The sequence below is a fragment of the Sorex araneus genome, chromosome X (genome assembly GCF_027595985.1).
Source record: "Sorex araneus isolate mSorAra2 chromosome X, mSorAra2.pri, whole genome shotgun sequence".
Lineage (NCBI taxonomy): Eukaryota > Metazoa > Chordata > Mammalia > Eulipotyphla > Soricidae > Sorex > Sorex araneus.
The window spans coordinates 82371722-82382007 of NC_073313.1; positions in this window are offsets into that span (position 1 = coordinate 82371722).

Genomic DNA, 10286 nt, shown 5'->3' on the forward strand with positions numbered 1-10286 from the left:
TGTGTTATTTATGTGTAGAGAATTGAACAAGTGAGCCCTCTCAGCTTTGGGGTCATGAACAAATTTGATCAAGAGACTCTCTTTATTGCATCTTTCCTTGACAAAGACTGCTTATCAGCCCAAGGCTGGAGTTCTAGAATCAGCCCCAGTCTCCCCTCCAGCCTGACGCCACCATTAATCAGTTCCCTGGGGAGAGTCAGTCAACCAGACACAGCCCTCCTTAACCATTCCCATGCATTGCAACATTTTATTGGCAAGAGTACCCTGGCAGTCAACACGGTTTAGGGCACACAAATGATCTGTGAAACATGGAACTTTCAAGTCAAGAAGCATGCTTAGTAGAGCAGCAAATCTGGAGCAAGGGTTTCATGGCTCTGGAAGGGATGGAGCAATTAGAGTTCTGTCTGGGAAACCCATTATAGTCTAGTACCTAACTTCTTAAACAGTGCCTCTGGACCCCCACAGGGCATTGTGAAAACTTAGGTGCAGGAAAATGCTGCTGAATGCCTAAACCAAAACTGAATTCAAAATCAACTGCAATATGGGTATGAGGTGTTTCTAGCAGTGCTTGCCAGCATTGTGTTTCTCTGGTGAAAAACAATTGTGAGTGGAAAATTTAAGGAGAACCTGTTGAGGTCAACATTTCTCAAACATGTGAGCTATGGCTTCTTGTGGGCCCCAGGATATCCCAAAGGGGTCACAGGTGAAAATTGCGACAATGAGGTACTATGGCATGAGTCTAGGGCCCAACTGGATGGGGCCCAGGCAGGAAACAAGATCGGAAGAGGGTCACAATTGGGAAAAGGTTGAGTAATGGTGGTCTCAGCTGGAGCGATAGCACAGCAGGTAGGGCATTTGCCTTGCACTCGACCAACCTGGGTTCGATTCCTCCGCCCCACTCAGAGAGCCCAGCAAGCTACTGAGAATATCTCACCAGCACGGTAGAGCCTGGCAAGCTACCCGTGGTGTATTTGATATGCCAAAAACAGTAGCAACAAGTTACAAGTCTCACACAGAGATGTTACTGGTGCCCACTCGAGCAAATCGATGAGCAACGGGATGACAGTGATAGTGAAAATGGTGGTCTAGGAAAAAGGCTTGAAAAGCGGCAAGAACCTACTGGCTAGCTATATTCCTATTTTAAATACACTCTTGCAAAATGGCAGAGTTCTTACACCCGTGGTATTAATAGAAATAGAAAACCCGTGGAGAAAATAGAAATACATTACAGGTTGGTTGACAGAAACAAAAACCAATGTCAATAGTATTTTATTGACTAGACCCCATGATATGAAATGGCCATGGTTAGCTAATGTGACATCTGCTGCTGCTGTGACTAGGGGGACATTTGGGGTGAACCACAGGGCAGTATATAATTCATGCTACAGGTTCAGTCGGTTTCATCATGTTTCATGATCTTCCCAACAGTCCATGTTTAAAACCATTTCCAGGTGTTGTTACAGAAACAAGAACTCCGTGGTCATTCCTACTTGTCAGTGTCAAATATCTTTCCTTGACTGTTACTGCTCAGAGGTTTCCTCTTTAACCTTTTCCAACCCAATAGGGTCTGGGCTCCACATTCTTTTCTAAATATGCAAAAGCCACCTGTTGGAGAATGTGGTCCAGAATCTTTCTGGGACTCAGTGTCAGGTTCACTGCTTTGCAGTTTCCGGAATACACCCATATGTGCATCTATATTTAGCTGCCCTCATCAACATTTTCCATCTCTTACATGTTTAGCCAACTTTTGTGTGGGCTGTTGCTTTGACCTTGCCATGATGCTCTAAGCTTGCATAGAACCCAAAATAAATAATTAAAAGATCACCTGTTCACTGCAGTCAGCAACCTCTTTAACCTAGTTCATTTCATGATGGTTGGGATCCAAGCCAGGCAAACTGTAGTAAGAGGAACTGCTTCTCTTCTAAATGTCTTCTGGGAAGCAAGTTAGCCAATGGCTTTGATTTGTGCCAAGTCTCTTGACCCTGCAGCTTAGGTTTTTGCTCTTCAGCTGCTGTTGCCCACCTCTAGAGGCAAAACAAGCCACGATCTGCACTGGTAATGGTGCCACTGATCATGGATACCTGGGCCACAGGATTCTAGAAAAAAAAAATCTGCTAGCTGTTTTGAGTGGCACTGAGATAGCTATTCCTGGGAGAGCCAGAAGGGGGAAGAGATGAAAAGGTGGCAGATTCCTCTTGTTTAATCATTTCCTCCTTAAACTTTGCCTCAAATAATTGCCCAGTGTAGATTAGCAGGGGGGATGGATATTACAAAAGGTGAACTTGAAGGGGCTCAGAAGAGTGTGGGAGAAGGGGTGATAGCGGGATGGTTGGCTTATCTGCTAAACTCTCCTATGGATGGTTACATGTGGACATTCAGGGCATTACCACCTACCAAAAAGGCAGAGGAAGCGATTATTCAGTGGAACATACCCCAGATTGTAAACACCATCAGGAAGAGGTTTGGTCGTGACTGTAGCCCCAATGGGCAGAGCAATGCCTGGTGTGAGGCAGGGAGATGGAACATTATTTTTTAATTGCTTCTATTAAATACTATTACCATGTTGCTTCAAGAATAAAAGTAGGGGCTGGAGCGATAGCACAGCTGGTAGGGCGTTTGCCTTGCACGCAGCAGACCTGGGTTCGATTCCCAGCATTTCATATGGTCCCCTGAGCACCGCCAGGAGTAATTCCTGAGTGCAGAGCCAGGAATATAACCCCTGTGCATCTCCAAGTGTGACCCAAAAAGGAAAAAAAAAAGAATAAAAAATAAAAAATTTTAATTTCTAAATAAAATAAAATAAAATAAAGAAGGGTGGTTGTTTTTTGAATGAGGGGGAGGCTCACACGTACATTTAGTTGTTGTCCATCAAGGGGGTATGGTACACACTTTATTTGTAATGCTGGGGATTGGGGGTGTGAATGGAAGTTCCACCTGGATCACACTGGGCCTGAGGATTAGCAGTGGGCCTGAAATTGTTGTCTCATGCCTTCCAGGCAGGTGCTCTATCACTGAGCCACATCTCTAGCTCCTGGGCAGATTTATTTTCTAGAAAGCATTCCAGACAATAAATGGAGAGGCCAGAGTGATAGTACAGGTAACTTGCGCATGACTTGTACGTGACTGACCTGGATTCTATTCGCAGCACTCAATATGGTCTCCAGAGCCCGTCCAGGAGTAATCCCTGAGCACAACCAGGTGTAGAGCAAAGACAAGACAACAACAACAAAAACAAAATGAAGGCAGACCAACAGAAATGGATAGCAAACTACCACTTCCACTAATAAATTAATGGGCCTAAGAGTATCAATCATCAACTGTATTCACATCATAACAAGGGTGTTAGTGAGGACAGACAATGTGTGACTCCTGATAACCCACCTACCACCCCTACGAAGAGGTCTCAAATAATTGTACTTGAACCTAGTCAAACTTCATTAACAACATTTTTTTCTCCTGCTCTTCTTTCCCTTCTTATATTGGGGGGAGGGGCTACCGCTGCTGCTGGTGGAGCTCAGAGACTACTTCCAGCTCTGTGGTCAGGGATTGTTTCTTTTGGTGCCCAAGGAACCATGTGGTACTAGGGATCAAACCCAGGCCTCCCACATGTGTTCCAGCACTTTGAACCTTCTTGCTGGCCCAAACAAAGCCAGTGACTCTTTTTTTTTTTTTTGCAGTACTAGGTATTGAACCCCAGGGCCTCACACACGCAAGCAGTCTACTTCTATTTGTCTGGCTCTCAAACTTCTACTTTTTTCTTCTTTTTGGGTCACACCCGGAAATGCACAGTAACTCCTGGCTCTGCACTCAGGAATTACTCCTGGAGGTGCTCGGGGAACCATATGGGATGCTGGGAATCAAACCCGGGTCGGACACGTGCAAGGCAATCACCCTACCCACTGTGCTATCGCTCCAGCCCCACAAACTTCTACTTTTAACTTCCAACAGATAGGCAATCCAGGGAACAACAAAAAAGATGCTGCAATAAGTAGAATCCAGAATATGGGAAACCAGACAACTGTTAAGAGGAACCAGGACAGAAAGAGAGACGTATGATAGTACAGTGCTTAAGACATTTGCCTTGCACATGACTGATCCAGGTGATGGGCACACCCTGAGCACTGCCGGGAGTGATCCCTGAACACAGAGCCAGGAGTATGCCCTGAACACCACTGACTGTGTCTTCTGCTACTCCCCCGCCCCACCCCACATAAAAGGCTTAAGGAATATTTTGTTGTTTGGGAATCTAGGGATCAAACTCAAAACTCGACATCTGAGCCCTATGCTTAGAATTAAGAAATACTTTGAGGTAATGGGTAGGGCGTTTGCCTTGCACACAGCCAACCCGGGTTCGATTCCTCCGTTCTTCTCGAAGAGCCCGGCAAGATACCGAGAGTATCCTGCCCGCACGGCAGAGCCTGGCAAGCTACACATGGTGTATTCGATATGCCAAAAACAGTAACAACAAGTCTTACAATGGAGACGTTACTGGTGCCCGCTCGAGCAAATCGATGAACAACAGGACAACAGTGCTACAGAGAGTGCTACAATTGTGTACACCAAGACCATAAATATTAACATCATTATAAATGTATTACCTTAACTCTAATAATTTATTTTAAATAAGGGAAGAAATGAAGAATTTTGACTATTTACAATAAATGAATTTGAGTTTGAGCTGAATGTGGAAAAATATAATGATTTAAAATGATTTTTAAAAATCAAAAGGTGGGGCAGGAATGCAGCTCAGTGTCCTGCATGTGTAAGGTTCTGGTTTTGGTTCCCAAACCACAATGAATAAGCACTGTCTGTAGCACTGTCGTCCCATTGTTCATCGATTTGCTAGAGCGGGCACCAGTAACGTCTCCATTGTGAGACTTGTTACTGTTTTTGGCATATTGAATACGCCACAGGTAGCTTGTCAGGCTCTGACGTGTGGGTAGGATACTCTCAGTAGCTTGCTGGGCTCTCTGAGAGGGATGGAAGAATCAAACCCGGGTTGGCCACGTGCAAGGCAAACGCCCTACCCGCTGTGCTATTGCTCCAGCCCACAAGAGATAAAATGACTAGAAGCTCTTGATAAATAAAGGGTGGGAATTTGAAGCAAAAGACTGAAGGGGTCTTTTTGGTGTTGGAGTGGAGGGGTCAGAGGTTGGGGCTATATCCTGTGATGCTCAGGGCTTACTCCTGGCGCTGTGCTCAGGGATCACTGAGCAATACTCTGGCAATGCTGCTCTGTGGTTCTGGGAATTGAGTTAGGATCAGCTGCGTGCAACACAAACATCTTAAGCCCTGTACTGACTCTCTGGCCAAAAGGCTGCAAGTTTGACAAATGGGCCCATGCTGAGAGACTGGCCCAAGCCATAGTGCCACAGAACTAATGTTAGTCCCCACCCGCTGGTGGAAATAGAACTCCGAATATTCTGCCAGGCTTGCTTGGAATAATTAGTGAATGTTCCATTTCAAAGCTGTATTTGAAGAAAGAGACGGGCAGCTTTGAGGCTGCAGAGAGCCAAGGTTGCCTTCTTCGCTACTGTATCCCTGGTGCCTAGAAATGGGGTGAGAGAAGACGGAGTGCTCTAAAGTATTGGCTGAGCTGGGGGAGCTGCATTCCCACCCTGCCTGTGCCACCAACTTGCTGTGAGATGGGCAACGTATTGTTCTTTCTCTGGGATTCTGCTCCTTCACACGGCGCAATGAAAGGACGGACCCCGCTGTTAGCAACCCCCTCCCTTCCAGATCGCATATAATGTGATTAGAGAAGAAGCACTCCATTGGCCCGAAACTTCACCAAGCTTAACCCTAGATCGATCCGTGGGAATGATTTAAGTGACACAAACACCACGATACTTCCTCCAGGACACAAAGAAACAGCCCCTCGACCCGCAGGAGAAAAACAACTGCCTTTGTCCAGTCATTGTCCACTGATGGGACTTGGGTTTTCTTGTGAATTTCAAGTTGGCTTTTCTGTTCACAGGAAAGGGACCACACTTGGCTCAGAGGCATTTCAGCTGGTTTTCCCCCAGGGAGCAAGCTGAGTATCTGTTGAACTTCCCACCTGCTGGGGCAGTGTAAGCTGGCTGGAGCTCATTAAACCCAAAGGCAGCCCTTCAGCTTTTCCAGAAACCGGCAAACAGCCGAGCAGGTTCATTCTGACCCCGGGAGCATGCACACAGGGCTTTCCTTATCCCAGACTCAAGAGCAGCGCCATTCTGTACAGCAGGTCCTCCAATAATGGAGTTTCTTTCAACGTCGTTTCATTTATAACACTGATGAGAAAAAGAACTCCCGCTGCTGCGCTATTGAATACAACCACACACTGGAGGGCCTGGCCTTAGCACTTGCCTTTCTCTATGTCTGCATATATCGTCGAAAGTTGCAGTTTCCAAGCGTCTATGGAGGCTGTTCAATGACAAATGACTGTACCCAGGAACCAGTTCCCTGGGTCTCCGATTTCCTAACCCCACCCCAGACAGGAGCCAGCTTCTAGCTTCCCTTTGTCGGAGTGGGGCAGAAGTTAGAGGTGGCCACAGTGATCTAAGCAGACTCCGTCCTGAAAGGAGCTGGTGGCTTAGCCGCACCCTACGTGGAGGTTTATTCGGGCCAGTCAAGCCACCCAGAAGGTAAAGTTTTGTGATTTCTGTGGGTTCTGTCGGACAGTGTGTTGGGGGAAAGATGTATCAGTTGCTCTAATGAGAGACCCAGAGCTTGACGGCCGACAGTCACGGGCTGTTAGCGTTGTTAGTCTTAAAGGGAATACGAGAGTGGAAAACGGTGCCACACGAGGCAGCCCAGTCCCCCAGCACACTCAGGCAGGGTCAGGAGAAAGGAAACGTGGAATTTGCTAGAAAGCGATGCATCTCCCTGTTGGGGTGCTGATAGGGAAGGAGGTCCCCTCTAGTTCGGTGAGGCAGCACCCCAGGATTTTTGGAATTGTGCTGGTTCCCAAGTTATCTCTGACTTCATTTCCTTGTGTGTTACTTGGTTTCCATCCTGTCCATCCGCCCCTCTCCCCGCACACTCCCCCCTACCCCAAGGCCTGGAGACGGCTTTCTTCCCTAGTTCATTTTCAAAGCAGCGCTTGCTGCTCGTTTAAAAGAGCTTTTCACACTGCTAGCAGCAGGGCTGTGGGAGGAGTGCCGGCCCCCACTTCTGATTACCGAGCTATTCAATGGGACAAGTATGTATGGGGCACCTGCGTGAAAGAGAGAGAAAGCCTGACTCTGTCCTTTTCACTGGACCCCATCCACTCCCAGGGCCTTGGGAACTTGCAGGGGTGGGGAGCAAAGGTGAGCTCCTCCAAACAAAAGGGGGACATGTGGCCATTAGGAACACAGGAGCCTCCTATAGAAACAGCAGCATGAAGCGGGGTGCTCCTTTTAGAGTTTCCCACCTGGGCTTCCTGGATGGAGGTCTGCAGACCCCCCAGGTCTCTAGTCAGCCTGGCAATGCAGGGGGAAGGGAGGGCTTGGAAACCACAGGAGAAACTTTTCTGCTCTCTTTCATTTAAAAACATTTTGTTTTGTTATCATTTCTTAAAAAAGAAATGGCTTCTTTTATTTTTAAGTAGCACATTCACTTAGGAACTTGGTAATTGTCCGTTCCAGAATGGCGTGCTGGTTTTTAAGTATATATATATTTAATTTTGCTAAAGTGCTGTGATTTATAAAGTTATTGATAATTGAGCTTTAGATATGTAATATTCTAGCAGGAGTCCCACCACTGGTGTCAACTTCCCTTCACCAGAAGAAAACTTTCAGCTTTCTTACTAAAAGGTGCTATTAAGAGTGAGAAGGTGAAGAGAGAAGGCTTTCTGTCATGAGACCCCGATACTAAAACGAGCTCAAAACCATTTTATTTATTTGCTTATTGTTTGGTCACCACCCCGCACAGCAGAGCCTGGCAAGCTACCCGTGGCGTATTCGATATGCCAAAAACAGTAACAACAAGTCTTACAATGGAGACGTTACTGGTGCCCGCTCGAGCAAATCGATGAACAACGGGACGATAGTGCTACAGTGCAGTGCTTGGTCACCACATCACATTACTCCAGCTCTGTGCCCAGAACTCACTCCTCACTCAGGGCACCCTAGTGGTGCCGAGGATCGAACCAAGGTTGGCTGCACTCAAAGCAAGCACCTTCCTTGCTGTACTAACTCTCCAAGCCAAACATTTTACTTGTTTTCTTTTCTCTGGCTTCTTGAAAAGAAATTGGAATTGGAAAACAGGAGGGTTCAAAGGTATCGTGATGTTGCCAAGAGACCATTTAAGAAGCTCAAAGATGTCAAGATAGAAATGAAGGCACTTACCTTCGTTAGGTGACTACAACCCTGAGTTCAGTAGCCGACTGAGACCCACAGAGACAGGACAGATATCTCAAGATTTTATTCACACACCAAAACACACTCATACAGTGAACTCGGTGCTGAGGCACTGTAGCACTATTGTCCCATTGTTCATTGATTTGCTCGAGCGGGCACCAGTATCATCTCCATTGTGAGACTTGCTGTTACTGTTTTTGGCATATCGAATACACCACGGGTAGCTTGCCAGGCTCTGCCATGCGGGCGGGATACTCTTGGACTCTCGGAGAGAGATGGAGGAATCGAACCCGGGTCAGCCACGTGCGAGGCAAATGCCCTACCCGCTGTATTATCGCTCCAGTCAATGCTGAGGGCACTCATACAAACAAGGGTTTCAGCGCTGAGGCTCTCACAAGCTAGGGCCGCTTTCTAGACTTGGAACCCCAAGCACTAGAGGCTGGCTCAGCACTGAGGGTTCAGAAGCCTAAGAGACTTGGAACTCCAATCGCTCTCCGGGAGAGGTTTTTTTAAGCCCTGTGCCCTTCTACCTACATGCCTGGACGCATGCCTGTGTGTCTGGATGCCTCCCGCCTGGTGCATTCTCTGAGTCTTGAGCAAGCAAGCAGAGGGTACAGACGCGAAACAGAATGGTTAACACTTCTTGCTACATTTACTTGAATCGTCCTTGTTATCTGTGGTCAGATGTCTGAGCATTTATGTCCATGCCCTTGGGGTCTGGTGTGTTTTCTTACTAGGTGGTAAACGCATGACCTTGAGGCATAAAAATGAGTCTGGCTTTTCAAAATAGAATGACAGTGGTTCTTTCACCTTGCATGCCACTAGAGCAATGGTTCCAATCCCAGCCCTGTAAATGGGCCCCTGAGCACTGCCAGTTGTGCCACCTGAGCACAGAGCCAATAATAACTCCTGAGAACAGAGACAAGTGTGTCACCCCCAAAATGAAGCTTAAGACTACTGTGAACCCCAGAGCTACCCACTGAAAATAAAACATGTACCACGTGTGTCCTCTAAGTGAATAGCTATGAGAAAGAAGGAAAACTTCATTTCAACACCTCAACTACTTTAACTCAAAATCTTGTCATTTCAACACAGATTTTAATGTTTTAAAAAACCCTTTTTTTCATACCAAGTTGTCCAAAATTGGGTAGTTTGCACTTCCTAGCACATTTTGATTTAGAATAGTCACAATTCAAGTGCTCCATAGGCATGTGCTGGACTCATATTCGTTTTGCAAATAAAGAAATAAGAATGTGTCCAGTAGTGACTGCTAGGTCTCCCTAAATATTACCCCACAAAACTTGGGATTCTGACCCTAGTTCTGATTGGCCCATACCTAGGGAACTCAAGGGCTCTTTCTGGCTCTGTGCTCAGTAGTGACCCCTAGTGGTGCTTGTGGGAACCATATTTGGTGCTGGGGATTTGAACCTAGCTACCTCTCCAACTCGGAGAACGCTGTTTTATTTAATTTATTGCGCTGGAGCGAGAGCACAGCGGGTAGGGCATTTGCCTTGCACACTGCTGACCCAGGTTCGATTCCTCCATCCCTCTCAGAGAGCCCGGCAAGTTGCCGAGAGTATCCTGCCTGCATGGCAGAGCCTGACAAGCTACCTGTGGTGTATTCGATATGCCAAAACAGTAAGAATTTATATATTTATTTTTAGGCTTGGGTACATATCTGGCAGTAATCAGGGGTTATTCCTGACTCGGTGTTCAGGAATGATGCCTAATGGTGCTTAGTTGCATGCAAGGCAAGTACCTTATCTACTATGCATTATTTTTCTTATATTTTATGTTGTGGCTCTTTTCCTTGGAGAGGCAGACAGGCACACATACCAGACACACACAGTTTTCTAGAGCTGGAACAATAATACAGCGGGCAGGGTACTTGGCTTGCACAAGGCTGATCCAAGTTTGACTTGTGACACCTCTTATAGTCCCTTAATCACTGCCAGAGTGATCCCT